The 15,693-nt window shown below is 40.0% G+C and overlaps 1 long non-coding RNA gene across 1 annotated transcript; it reads right to left on the bottom strand.

Moving 5' to 3' along the window:
• Positions 1-12,890: 12,890 nt before the first annotated feature.
• Positions 12,891-14,701, bottom strand: LOC145860335 (uncharacterized). Its single transcript, XR_014380319.1, has 3 exons — positions 14,531-14,701; positions 14,178-14,342; positions 12,891-13,792 (listed from the first exon to the last, which is right to left on the bottom strand). It is a non-coding gene; the product is annotated as an uncharacterized LOC145860335 (long non-coding RNA).
• Between the last annotated feature and the right edge of the window lie 992 nt (positions 14,702-15,693).

The raw sequence follows: 15,693 nt of genomic DNA, 5'->3' as shown, positions 1-15,693 counted from the left end.
TCAAAACGGGTCTTCTCTTCATTCAGTCTACCAGTGTGTCGTGGAGTCGCAATGGATTGTTTCTGTACAGACATGCTGCTTTGTATGATCCAAAGAAGGCATTCTGGTCTGGATCCGGGGTATTGACGGTACCATTGTAGATTGTTAACATAGCCCTTGTAGTTGCAGGAGAGAGTGATGTCTGTTCCTTGAAGGGCATTTACTTCAGGTTTCACTGGAGTTATTGTTTCCTGCTCCATACTATCAGCTGCAACAACATAAGTATTGTCATTGTGTTAATGTTTATTCCTCATGATAAAAAAGGCTTGGATTAGGTGCTCATAAAGTATGACAAGAGAAAGAATTTAAACTTTCCAGTAAAATGCAACTTAGTGTTCAATGCAATCATTCACTGAAAAAAGCAATGTCACTATATTCAAAATGTTATTTGGTTTAAGCTGAGAATTCAGCACTCACCTACAAATGCTGAGAGGAGAAACAGTAATTTGAGTGACATCCTGACACAGACTAGATAAACCAACTGAGAGATAAGACAGTGAGAAAGTTGAGTAGTTCCTCTACAGAGACATCCTCATGGTTGCAGGTATACCCAGCCTATACCAGTGTTTGACTATGAGGCCCCTCCTCTGATAACTGGATATGTAACTCTTCTTCTGTTTATGGGTTTCCAGTTCCTATTGGCCTCCTCCTCAGTTTATTTCAGACTTTATTTGAAAATGTATTGTTTTTGCGTTTGTTGTTGTTTGTTTGTTTTTTCAATAGATAATACCATACCATGCTATACCATATATACCATCTGCAAATAAACCTTCACTAAGAATAGTAGAATATTGTGTCACTGTTGATGAGAATGAAGATCATTCCAAACAAAAAGCCTTCATCCCACATCTTTGTACCAGAATGTCTGTGGGCTCCATTGCACAGTAGTACAGAGCAGAGTGTCACTTCAGCAGAGGAGATCTCCAGATCCACACGTTTGGATTCTTTGTCATGATTTAGAGTGAACCCTGGTGTAATATCCACATACTCCATAACCAGTAACTGTGGTGCTGATTTCGGATATTTTGATTGCGGTTTACAAATGATTCATGCAATAGAGACTCCATTTCATGGCGTTGTGGTCTAACAAAATAGCAGATGTTTGTAAAACCACAAACTGTCAGTTCCTCCTCATTAGCTCATTTTAGATTTAATTTCTATCTGGAAATGGATAGGGAATGCTACTGTTTGTTTTTTCAATGGATCAACAATGCAATACCGAATGTATCATCTGCAAATAAACCTTATGATATTATTCATAATATAGCTTGGAAATGCTTTAATTCTTGTCAAAAAAATGTCAATACTATATATACCATGCTATACCATACAGTTTGTATAATCTGCAAATAAACCCTAATAGTAAGAATTTTATAATACTGTATGTTGATATTGATGAAGTGAAATCTTAACAAAATTCCTACATCCCGCATCTTTTTGTCAGACTGTCAGCTTTTTGTATGAGGAAGTGTTTCCTATCACTGTAGGCTCCATGGCACAGCAGTACAGAGAAGAGTCTGTCACTTCAGTAGAGGAGATTTCCAGATACATACGGTCTGTATGAACCTGAGCTGGATGGCGAAGAGGGACAAGTTTCTGGACATATCCTGATTTTGTGCAGAGAATCAGGAACACTGGTTTAGACCTGGGAAACTAACGATACCACTGTAGATTGTCTACAAAGCCAGTGTAGCTGCAGGATAGTGTGATGGTATCACCCTCCACACCATCTACCATAGGCCTAGGTGTGTCATCTTCAAAACTGTCAAGAAAGGAAAAACATGCTGCTGTTTTTGACTTTTGGTCTGTTGATAATGCCTTTCCCCTTCTCATTACCATAATACAATTTAGTGATACTCAAATCTGAAGTGTAATTGTATTTTTGACAACTTTGAAATACATTGGGTTTTAAATTAAAACGGTCAAATTGAATACAGCACTCACCAACAAGGACTAGGAGGATAAATTATGAAAGCAGAACCATAGCTGATAAACAGAGTTTGTTCTTAACTGATTTGCTTAACTTACCCTTTTTTTCTTTCTAAAATGACATACCCAAATCTAACTGCCTGAAGCTCAGGAGCTGAAGCAAGGATATGCATATTCTGGATACCATTTGAAAGGAAACACTTTTAAATTTGTGGAAATGGGAAACTAATGTAGGACAACATAACACATTAGATCTGGTTAAAGATAATACTAAGAAATTAAACATGTGTTACAAAGATGCGGTACCGGATCTTTGAAATGCAAGACAAAGGCCATAATCCATTATTCCAGCCAAGGCGCGATTTAGATTTTGACCACTAGATGGCAGCAGTGTATGTGCAAAGTTTTAGACTGATCAAATGAACCATTGCATATATGTTTAAAATACCTGTTGGGGCTACAGGTTAGCAATGAACCCCGAGCCGGGATTGCTAACAAGGCTGGAAATTCAAAACATCAAAAATCTAATAATTTCAATTTCTCAAACAATCAACTATTTTACACAATTTAAATGATAAACATCTCCTTAATCTAACCACATTGTTCGATTTTCAAAGAGGCTTTACGGCAAAAGCATAAAGTTAGATTATGTTAGGACAGTACATAGCCACAAAAGTACAAACATCCATTTTCAATTCAAGGTCAGGCGTCACCAAAAGCAGAAACCAGCTTGAATTATGCACTAACTTTTGTCAATCTCCATCAGATGACATTCCTAGGACATTATGTTATACAATACATGCATTTTTTGTTCCATCAAGTTCATATTTATATCCAAAAACAGCATTTTACAGTAGCGTGAAATTCAGATTTTTTTCTTCTCTGAAATGCTTCCGGTGAACATAACAAAATTACTATTCGAAAACATTGGTAAATTATAATATTGTCATTCAAAGAATAATATATTATCATCTCGTAATTGCTACCGAATGGCCAGATCTCAAAATAACTTTACTGGGAAATCACATTTTGCAATAAACGGGGTGCTATGCTAAGAACAACAGGCTATGCTATACAGTTAGCATCATCTAAAATCGATAATAACATTGTAAATATCCCCTTACCTTTGATTATCTCCATCAGAAGGCAGGCATCCCAGGTCCGGAAGGCATCCCAGGTCCGGAACAAATGTGGTTTCTTTTGACAAAGTTCATAATTTATGTCCAAATAACACCAAGTACTTAGCGTTCATTATGCTCCCACAAAACGTGGTGGGGGGACTGTAAAATCACGCCGAAAAGCTAAAAAAACCTAGTAAATAATCTATTTATGTTCGTTCAAACATGTCAAATGTTGTTTAGCATTAATCTTTTGGTCCATTTTTAACGTTAAACATCAGTAATATTTTCACACAACCTATCCTATGTCTAGATAAACAATGAAGACAAAACTCACGCAGGCGCAAAAAAATGAAGTGATGACATGTCAACTTCCTTGGATTCTAATTTGCTCTCTGTTTATCATAGACGCTTCAAACAACTTTATAAAGATCGTTGACATCTAGTGGAAGCCGTAGGTGTTGCGAAATGAATCCTTTCTCACTATGGTATCTATAAAACAATGACACTAAATAGTACAGTCACAAAATTCACATTTTTTTGGATCTATTTTTCACAGGTTTTTGCCTGCAATATGAGTTTTGTTATACTTACAGACACCATTCAAACTGTTTTAGAAAATTCAGAGTGTTTTCTATCCGAATGTGTTAATAATATGCATATCCTAGCTTCTGAGTTGGTGTAGGAGGCAGTTAAAAATGGGCACATATTTTTTTCAAAATGTCTCAATACTGCCCCCGAGCCACAACAGGTTAAAATACTGTATCAAGACTGCCCAAATGTGCCTAATTGGATTATTAATACATTTTCAAGTTCATAATTGTGCACTCTCCTAAAACAATAGCATGGTATTCATAATAGCTACTGTAAATTGGACAGTGCAGGTAGATTAACAAGAATTTAAGCTCATCAGGATATCAGATATGTCTACGTCCTGGGATTTTTTTTTGTTACTTACAACCTCATGCTAATCACAGTAACCTATGTTAGCTCAATATTCCCACAAATATGTTGTGCACAGTTATGAACTTAAAATATCTCTTTTGGCAGCAATCGTTCAGTCTTGCTGTAACGGTCGTCGTACGTAATGGACCAAGGCGCAGCGGGTTGAGTGCTCATCTTAACTTTATTTGAACACTTAACAAACAAAACAAGAAAACAATCGAACGAACAGTATTGCAGGCTAACACACAGCAGTGCAACAACAACTTCCCACAAAGGGACAGGTGAAAACAGGCTACCTAAGTATGACTCTCAATCAGCAACAACAATGTACAGCTGTTCCTGATTGAGAGCCATACCAGGCCAACACAAAGAAATACACAACATAGATCCTAGAATACGAAACATAGAACATAACCAAAAACCCCGGAATACTCTAAACAAACACCCCTCTGCATAAACACATATACTAACACACCCCGAACCACATAAAACAAATACCCCCCTGCCACATCCTGACCAAACTACAATAACAAATAACCCCTTACGGTTCAGAACGTGACACTTGCTGATTTGAGAAAATGTTTTAACTCCACCTACTGGCAAATACAAGGGGTGGGGATGAACAAAATGTGTTAATGTGTGTGCCATGCAATCCTTGTTTAATGTAACTTGGCGTATACAATTATTTATTTATTTTTAACTATTCTACTCCATTCACGCTATACTGTGTTATGAAGAAAACAGTTTGAAATGAATAGAGTGCAATTGTTAGTGTTTAGGACATATTCATTAATCTGGCTGTTGATAACTTTCTCCCCTTTAATCAGATGTTCAAGGTCTTTGAACAGTGTTTCTGGGTTTCCTGTCACTGTGGGCCTCAGAGCACAGTGGTACAGAGCAGAGTCTGTCACTTCAGCAGAGGATATCTCCAGATCCACACGGATTTCCTATTTTTCATGTGTGAGGGTCCATTTTGTACTATCAGTAATGGTTATGATCCCAGAGTAGTCCACTATGAGGAACTGTGGAGAGGATCGAGGGTGCTGGAGGTACCATAACAGGCTGTTGGTTAATGAGCTATTGTATCTACAGGGGAGTTGAACACTACTACCCTCCGTAACATCCACAATATCTCTGTCTGGAGTAATTATGTCTTCAACACTTGTATATATTGACAATACCGTATGTGACCCGATTCAGGAAACTAGGCGTATGTCACAAGTCACGACTTCACAAAATGCCTTCTCGAACATGTGAACTTTCATTTGCCTTAATAACAAACTTGTATGCCATTTGTAAATACTAATACAATAGTTAAATTACGAGCCTTGTTAGTTAAGCCAAAGGAAAAACGAGCAACCTTCACAATAGCCATGATTGGTTGAGATAATGAGAGGGCTGGACATGCCGAGAGAGGAGTTCGGATTGGTCTGCCATATAGAAGGCTTCTGTCTAATTGAGCTCATCAGTCTGTGTTGATAATCCTGTTGAACGTGACTTTAAAAAAAATGTATTGTGTAGTGGAACTGCATAAGTGTTGCTGTCCACTTTCTGGAGGATCAAGTTTTGAAATCAGTGTAATTAGAGTATGATAGCCAAATAGATGGAGAAAACCCCTGTCTCCGGATCTTCAAACTAAGGGCAACCGTGGTATGGCATTCCTGACAGGGAGACGCGTCCATCATGCATAATGATGTATACAGGTAGTCCAGCGTTAGCTAGCTACATTTTCAGATAGTACACATTTCTAATTTTGACAGAAAGTGGTTTCATATTTCAAGCTAAATGGACTGTTAGCTAGCTAGCTAACATTAGCTGGCTGGCTCCCTAGCTGACTTTATTATTTGTTTCCCAGGGCCGTTTGCTTTTCTAGTTAGAGCCTAATGTTAGCTAGCTAACATTGAACCTGGTTGGTTAGCTTCCAGCACTGTGGCATTGTTGGCACTGTTCATTGTTGTTTAACTCGCTAACGTTAGCTGGCTGGCTCGTTAGCTAACGTTACGTGACGTGTGTACAACACCCGTTGAATATGTAAACATCTGAAAAAAAGTGTAATGACATTGTTGCCAGCAGAGCTGTTTAGGCTGTTTTCATGTTATCTAGAGGTAAACAAATCATCGGCCAGAGCGTCAAGTGTGCGCTCCGATAGTTAAACGAGATGGGTGGGGCTAAAGCTTAAGAGGGTGTGAACGATGCTGAATGGGAGTAGACAAAGAGGAGCTCTTCTCTAGATACAAAAACATTCAAAGGCCATTTTCCAAAAGTGAGTTTACAAGTTGATCAAATTTCAAAGCAGAATTACTTTCCCATTGTTCCTCAAATGCAGTGTATGATAAACCATTTTGTAGCTTCGATTCCCACGGGGGGCCAGCACAGAAAAAAAAATGTATGAAATGTATGCATTCACTACTGTAAGTCGCTCTGGATAAGAGCGTCTGCTAAATGACTAAAATGTAAATGTAAATGTAGCTCTGTCTCTACTTTTATCCATTGTAAAAAACACAATTTCAAATTTTGCTATAATCAATACTGATTCTGTTAGTACACATTCAGTTAATGGAGAGTGAATTCTTACCTACAAGTGGGGGTGGAGGTAGATTCCCTCCATTATTATATAAATTCTGGTAATCCATCTGGACCTGCGGCTTTGTGAATGTTTACCTGTTTAAAGGTCTTGCTCACATCGGCTACCGAGAGCGTTATCACACATTCATCCAGAACAGCTGGTGCTCTCGTGCATGCTTCAGTGTTGCTTGCCTCGTAGCGAGCATAAAAGGCATTTCGCTTGTCTGCTAGGCTCACGTCACTGGGCAGCTCGCGTCTGGATTTCCCTTTGTAATCCGCAATAGTTTTCAAACCCACATCCGATGAGTGTTAGTGCTAGTGTAGTAGGATTCAATCTTAATCCTGTATTGATGCTTTGCTTGTTTGATGGTTTGTCTGAGGGCATAGCGGGATTTCTTATAGGCGTCCGAATTAGTGTCCCGCACTTTGAAAGCAGCAGCTCTAGCCTTCAGCTCGATGCGGATGTTGCCTGTAATGCATGGCTTCTGGTTGGGGTATGACGTATGGTCACTGTGGGGACGACGTCATCGATGCACTTGTTGATGAAGCCGATGACTGAGGTGGTATACTCTTCAATGCCAATGGATGAATCCCGGGAAACATATTCCAGTCTGTGCTTGCAAAACAGTCCTGTAACATAGCATCCGAGTTATCTGACCACTTCCGTATTAGGCGAGTCATTGGTGCTTCCTGCTTTCGTTTTTGCTTGTAAGCAGGAATCAGGAGGATAGAATTATGGTCAGATTTGCCAAATGGAGGGCGGGGGATAGCTTTGTATGCATCTCTATGGGTAGAGTAAAGGTGGTCTAGAGTTTTTTTCCCTCTGGTTGCATATGTGACATGCTGGTAAAAATGATTTCAGTTTTCCTGCATTAAGAACAAATTCTTATTTTCAATGACGGCCTAGGAACAGAGGCCAAAAGTTTCTCACCTTCCCTGACTACACCATAGATGTGATGTAGCAATGGCGTGCATTCTGAGATGTGATGCAGACCATGAGAGAGGCGGAGGTGAAATACAGCCTGCGTTTTCCAGCAAAACTGCATGTTCATCACAACAGCATGACAATAGTCTTTCACAAGCCCGAAGAGGCTGCAACCTACTTATCAAAACTACAGCAAACCCTCTGAAAGGGTGAAATCACTCGCCACAAATGTCTGGGATATTAACTGAGGAATCAGTGGATTTTATGTTCATAAACGGTAACGTATTTATTGTGTGGCTCAGTTGGTGGCTCAGTTGGTAGAGCATGGTGTTTGCAACGCCAGGGTTGTGGGTTCGATTCCCACGGGGGACCAGTACGAAGAAAAAAAAATATATGTATAAAAAAATTAAGAAATGTATGCACTCACTACTGTAAGTCGCTCTGGATAAGAGTGTCTGCTAAATGACTAAAATGTAAAAATCTTTTCAAACAACTGTGGAGAGGTCTGTTAAGTCTGACTGTTGTTAGCTTGCTAGTGTAGTATTAGGACTCTTCTAGCCATCATGCCCAGCGGTCCTATTTTATGTGAAATGAGGAGAAAAGTGCTTTATTTGAGGAAGCAGTGGGGAGGGCGGGTTTCTCTGGGGAACATTGGGGAGGGAGGGTTTCTCTGGGGTTGGTTACTGTGTTTGGATTTTGTTTTCTGCTACCAGACACGTTTTATTTTAATTTGTACATGCTTAAGATGTTTTATTTGAAATGCTCTTGGATATAAATGTCAGTTAATGATATTGGGAATCAGTCAGATGCTAAAGGTGTCACATTAGTCTCATGGAATGTGCATGGTCTCGGGCACGTGCGAAAAAGGGGCATGGTATTTAAGCACTTGAAATCACTTGGTGCTGACATAATTTTCCTGCAAGAAGCGCACATAAAAGCCACAGTGCAGCAGCATCTGAGATTTCTCAAGTTTATCAATCACCCTTCTCCTCCAAAGCAAGAGGTGTCGCTATTCTCTTTCGTAAAAACAACTCTCAACTCTCCTCCATGTCTACAGACCCACGCCGTAGGTATATCATTGTATCAGGGAACATCAATTCTTTCTCTGTCACCCTATTGAACATTTACTTCGTAATGTTTTTGATTTGCTCCCAGATCTTAGTTCCACTCATCTAATAATCGGATGTGATTTTAATTGTTACCTTGATCCGTATCTTGACAGTGTCTATATGTACTCCATCAAATATCACCTCTGTCCAGGTTATAAATAATCTAATCAGATCCAGGAATCTAGAGGATATCTGGAGACTGCAACATCCCACAAAGACTACTTATTATATTCTCATGTTCACAAGTCTTATTCTAGAATCGACTACTTCCTAATAGATTCCAAACTGATACCCAATGTACCATAGCATCTTAATAAGCGACCACAGTCCAATTATGTTGCCCCTCAATCTTTCTTTACCAAATCATAATTACAGTTGGTGTTTTAACCCCTCCTTGCTCACAGACCAAATATTCCTTGACTGCATGACAGGCAAGTTGAATGAGTTCCTCAAGACTAATGACAAAGGAGTGGTATCTGATTCTACACTATGGGAAACTTTTAAAGTGGTTATGAGAGGTCATATTATTTCATATGAGTGTGCCATATAAAAGGAAATCGCATAAGTTTGGAGATAGAAAAAAAATATACAGAACTTCACTCTCTCAAGTTGACTACAACGATATTTTGAAATTAAAATATGAATACAATTCTATTATTGGTTCTCAGGTCAGTAACTTCCAACTAAAGCTGAGACAAAAACAATTTGAATTAAGGGACAAACCGGAAAGGTTGCTGACTAGACAACTAAAGGGTGCATAGGCAAATAGAGCAATCCATAAAATCCGGTCTAAGGTGGGTACCTTGCTGACAGATCCTAAAAACAACTGCTTCAAAGAATTTTAGGACCAAAATCAAAAGACATCAGCCAAGACATCAGAAAAAATTGTAGACCTTGACAAGTCTGGTTCATCCTTTGGAGCAATTTCCAAACTCCTGAAGGTACCACGTTCATCTGTACAAACAATAGTACGCAAGTATAAACACCATGGGACCATGCGGCCGTCATACCGCTCAGGAAGGAGACTCGTTCTGTCTCTTAGAGATGAACGTAATTTGGTGCGAAAAGTGCAAATCAATCCAAGAACAACAGCAAAGGACCTTGTGGAGATGCTGGAGGAAACAGGTACAAAAGTATCTATATCCACAGTAAAACGAGTCCTATATCAACATAACCTGAAACACCGCTCAGCAAGGAAGAAGCCGCTTCTCCAAAACTGCCATAAAAAGACAGACTATGGTTTGCAACTGCACATGGGGACAACGATCGTACTTTTTGGAGAAATGTACTCTGGTCTGATGAAACAAAAATAGAACTGTTTGGCCAAAATGACATCGTTATGTTTGGAGGAAAAAGGGGGAGGCTTGCAAGCCGAAGAACACCATCCCAAACGTGAAGCACGGGGGTGGCAGCATCATGTTGTGGGGGTGCTTTGCTGCAGGAAGGACTGGTGCACTTCACAAAATAGATGGCATCATGAGGCAGGAAAATTATGTGGATATATTGACGCAACATCTCAGGACATCAGTCGGGAAGTTAAAGCTTGGTCGCAAATGGGTCTTCCAAATGGACAATGACCCCAAGCATACTTCCAAAGTTGTGGCAAAATTGCTTATTAAGGACAACAAAGTCAAGGTATTGGAGTGGCCGTCACAAAGCCCTGACCCCAATCCTATAGAACATTTGTGGGCAGAACTGAAAAAGAGTGTGCGAGCAGGGAGGCCTACAAATCTGACTCAGTTACAACAGCTCTGTTAGGAGGAATGGGCCACAATTCACCCAACTTATTGTGGGAAGCTTGTGGAAGGCTTCCCGAAACTTTTGACACAAGTTAAACAATTTAAAGGCAATGCCTTCAAATACTAATTGAGTGTATGTAAACGTCTGACCCACTGGGAATGTGATGAATGAAATAAAAGCTGAAATCCTTCTCTCTACTATTATTCTGACATTTCACATTCTTAAAATAAAGTGGTGATCCTAACTGACCTAAAACAGGGTATTTTTACGAGATTAAATGTCAGGAATTGTGAAAAATTGAGTTAAAATCTATTTGGCTAAGGTGCATGTGTAATGCACTAGTTAGAAGAAGTGTCGGAGTCAGGCGCAGGACACATGGATGAGTGTAAACAAATACGTGTTTACTAAAATTCATGAATAAACTTCTTCCAATTCCAAAATACAGGATTGGGGAACAACCCCTCCAAAACACAAAACAGGAAACAATCACCGACAAGACAAACGGGAAATGCAGAGGGTTAAATAATAAACATAATTAGGGAAATCAAAAACAGGTGTACACAATAAAGACAAAACCAAACGAACAGTGAAACATCGATCGGTGGCAACTAGTAAGCCAGTGACGTCGACCGCCGAACGCCGCCCGAACAAGGAGAGGGGCCGACTTCGGCGGGAGTCGTGACAACATGTAAAATTCCGACAAAAGCAGTGGAGATATCCAGATCCACACGGTTCTTCTCAACATGAAGTTTGACTGACAGTCGAGGATCCAGACCTGGAACCCGTGATGGAGACCCGACACCATGCAGGATAAGTAGGATATACTGAGGAGGTGATCCAGGGCCCTGGAGATACCATTGAAGAGAGACTGCAGATGAGTAGGTGCATGAAAGTGTAATATAAATACCAGCTGGAGCATACACATCCTCTCTGATTGGCTCAATGGTCTGACCATTACTGTCACCTGAAAGAGATGCAAAATATTCTTCTATTATTACTCTGTTATCTTTTTAGTGATAGGGGGCAGTTTTCGGAAATTCGGGATGAATGATGTGCCCAAATTAAACTGCCTGCTACTCTGTCCCAGAAGGTAGGATATGCATATTATTAGTAGATGTGGATAGAAAACAGTCTGAAGTTTCTAAAACAGTTTGAATGATGTCTGTGAGTATAACAGAACTCATATGACAGGCAAAAACCTGAGAAAAATCCAACCAGGAAGTGTGACATCTGAGGCGTCCCACCTAGCCCAGAGAGGATAACATCCACCACATCTCTGTCTGGAGTAATTATGTCTTCAACACTTGTACCTGTAAAAAAGAAAAACATGTATTACTGAGTCAATGTAGACAGCGTACAGTATACCCACACTTGGTGTTTGAAAGTGTATTATCACTTGATTATGATAATACCATATTGTAATGAATACTGAACAGTGTACATTCTGTTAGCACACATTCAGATAATGGAGAGGGAATTCTTACTGATAAGTGCACACAAAAACAAGCCTGAAAAGAGCAGCATCATAGTAACTGGGTGTTAGTCGACAGAGACTTCCCTAAGGATCTTCTCTTGGAACATTCACTCTCTGGGTGAATCAGTTCCACTCAATACAAGTTATGTATAAAACTAAGCTCCTCGACCTGACACAATAGAATGGGTGCATGTTGACTCAACTTGATGGCACTATTGTCAAATGAAACTTGGAACTACATGGAACCGATGTGAAATGGCTAGTTAGTTAGCGGTGGTGCGCGCTAATAGCGTTTCAATTGGGTGACGTCACTTGTTCTGAGACCTGAAGTAGTTGTTCCCCTTGCTCTGCAAGGGCGATGGCTTTTGTGGCGCGATAGGTAACGATGCTTCGTGAGTGTCAGCTGTTGATGTGTGCAGAGGGTCCCTGGTTCAAGCCCAGGTTGGGGTGAGGAGAGGGACGGAAGCTATACTGTTACATACAGAGTAGAAATACACTCTCAGGAGACTTCAGGTTTTTGTACAGTGTGTCTGTGTTTCCTGTCACTGTGGGCCTCAGAGCACAGTAGTACAGAGCAGAGTCTGTCACTTCAGCAGAGGTGATATCTAGATCCACACGAGTCTTCTCTTTGTTCAGTTTACCAGAGATGCGAGAGTCAAGAGAATCAGCTCTCTGTCCAGTCCCAGTGTAGTGCGGGATGAGCAGAAGGTATTGGGGAGCTGATCCAGAGTACTGTCTGTACCACAGCAGACTATCTGCTTTTACTGTATAGTTACAGGAGATCTTAACTCTGCTACCCTCTAAATAATAGTCCTCAGGACTGGTTGGATAAATATCATCCTCTAAAGTATCACCTGTGAAGGAGAAGAAAATCAGAGCATGAGACTAAACATGAAAACCTCTTATTTTATATTATAAGCAGCCCAATATTTACCAATTAAATAATGACAGACAGTGTGAGAATGACTTGACATAAAACCTTACGTACCAACAAGTGCTGAAAACAGTAAGATTGAAATGAGCAACATCATGGTGTATTTGACAGAATGCAGCTAGGAAAGAGTGTTTACCAAACTGATCTGTGATATGCAGTGTACTGTGATCTGCAGGGTGGGATATGTAATGTATGACTGTTGTCTGTCTGCCCTGCAACTACCTCCACTGTCAGGAGGAGGAGCCACCTGCTCAGAGAAATAGAGGTTTGTGTAGTGCTGAGGTGAGGCCCTCTACAGAAGAAATGTAGTTCAATAAATCTTGTCAATTTACATTTTATTAATTCGAGTATTACATTTCTGGTAATGTAAACTGTATTCGGTTGTAATCCTTATTACTGTTAAACGCCAGAGAATTCACATATTTTAAACGGTTCACAATAAGGATTTTTATTCCCTGATTCTGTACAGTATGTCTTGGCTTTCCTGTCACTGTGGGCCTCAGGGCACAGTAGTACAGAGCAGAGGAGATCTTCAGATCCACACGTTCTGCCACTTTGTCAACGTTAACTGACGGTCGAGGATACGGTGGTTCTGCAGTAACTGTTGTCTCAGCAGATGCTGAATACACTGAGATGAGGAGGAGGAATTGGGGAGCAGATGTGAGATATTGGTGATACCAGAAGACACTGCCTCCACCAGATACTGTGTAATTGCAGGAAAGCTTGACACTGCCACCATGTATCACATCCTCCTCAAGACTGATGGAGAAAATTCCAACCCCGTAACCTGCAGAAAACTAACGTGAGATAAAAGTGATATTTTTCCAAGCTTGTGAGGAAGTATTTACACATTATTATTACTGTTAAACGTATTTTACTTACCCACAAATGTTAAAAAGAACAAGGTGAACCAGCACAGCATGGTTAATGTTAGAGAGACAAGCTTACAATGCACTGAGGAAAGACCTTCATGTCATTTTGAGTGTCTCCTTTTCATTCTCATACTAGCTCCTCCTGTAACACACACACAACTCATTTTCAGAGGATCTTCTGAAGTGAATAACAGGAAGAAAAATGCATTTTCAAATTATTTGGTTTACATATTAATAATATTCTCTAATTTGTACATAATACAAGTTTCTCATATTATGCTAAATGTGTTTTTAATTACTCGAACAACAGAAGTGACCAACAAGCTCATCTAAAACAAGTCATTTATCAGTGTACTAGTTTTTATACAGCCTCTCAGAGACTGTATCACTTGGCATCCTTCAGGGTACAGTAGTAGAAGCTGTGTCTGCCAGAGTTACTTGTTTTATCATGAGTGTAGTTGATGTTTGGGACATTGTAGATTCATTTAGATGATTAGAGATATGGTCAACACTATTTTCTCTGGCACCTTTATAGAGTAAGTACTGAGGTGCCTGGTTAGGGTCTTGTTGGTACCAGTTAAGGTAGATGTTACTGCTGCTTGTTTCATATGTACAGCTCAGAGACACTGGTGATCCCTCAGTGGGAGTGTACTCCTCCTTGTCAGAAGTCACACGATCTCCAGATACCATTCCTGAAGAGGAAAAATAGATAATAAAACTGATTGAAACACATGCTTATGTTTTAAGACTTTATAGAAATCAACTTAGTTATTCACATTTAAATGACTTACTTCATCACAATATGTTTTACTACCGATACCATAATGTAATAATCGGATTATAAGGATGCAAGGAGTTCAAATGTTTAGGTATTGTTTACCTGTAGTCATAATCAGAATGATCAATACACTGGTTTATTTCTCCATCTTCAGACTGGATGCATTCACTCTCCTCTGAAATGTTATTCTGTGTGTCACTGTGTGAGGTGTACAGCCCTGCTAACATCACACCCACCACAGATGTAAGGCTTGCATTTTTTCTACATTAGCGCCAAGGCTACACTAGTTTCTGTAGGGGGGCTGTATATCCTGTTGTCACAGTGGGCCTCAGAGCACAGTAGTACACAGCAGAGTCAGACAGCTGCAACCTCTGGATTGTCAGGGGGACAGCTTTTGAGTCTTTATCTAGATGGGCATCAAATCTCTCTTCATATCCAGTTGCATTTTTACTTCCAAAAGGAAAACGTCCCAGCATGAACTTTGGGAAGCCATTTACTTCATGCTTGTACCAGAACAGGTAGAGATTATTAATATTAACTGCATCAAATTGACAGTCCAGTGTGACCTGTTCTCCCTCAGTAGCAATCACATCTCCTGGTGGCTGAGTGACTGAGTCTTCTCCTCTGCATTCTGGAAAAGGACACACATTTGTATTGGTGGAAAGAGGAGGTAAGCAACATGATAGAGGGAATTAAAATGCATTCGATTAATTGTAGTATAAAACTGAAAAATATGATCGAAAAAAGAAAGGGATTGTAGAAAAGGACGTAAACAAATAAGATAATAATATTAAATAAATAATATTGTAATACCATAACAAAATGCAGCAAGAATCAGTAAATTCCTCAGCCAGGGTTCCATGTCTGCTACTGTGAGATCAGTGGAGAAGAGTAATACCACTCTGATGTAACTAGGCAATGATGAGATGATGAAATCCTTGTCTCCTCCTCTTTCTGTGTGTCGTCAAACACTGAGAAGCTTGTGACGTTGTCTGAACAACACTCTACCCTGTGTTGTTGTACAGTGACTGAATCACTTGTTGTCACAGTGGGCCTCAGAGCACAGTAGTACACAGCAGAGTCAGACAGCTGCAACCTCTGGATCATCAAGGGGACAGAGCTAGATGTGAAATTCAGCCTGGAATCAAACCTCTTCTTGAACTCATCACTATTGCTCCCTTCTGAATAACGATCTCTTCTCAGGACATACCAAGGAGAGTTCCTAGTTAACTGGATGTACCAGAAGAGGTCAGGAGATGGACTAC

This window comes from Salmo salar, chromosome 14 (assembly GCF_965601325.2).
Source record: "Salmo salar chromosome 14, fSalSal1, whole genome shotgun sequence".
Lineage (NCBI taxonomy): Eukaryota > Metazoa > Chordata > Actinopteri > Salmoniformes > Salmonidae > Salmo > Salmo salar.
The sequence above is the reverse complement of the archived record's forward strand: the minus strand, read 5'-3'. Positions and strand labels throughout refer to the sequence as shown.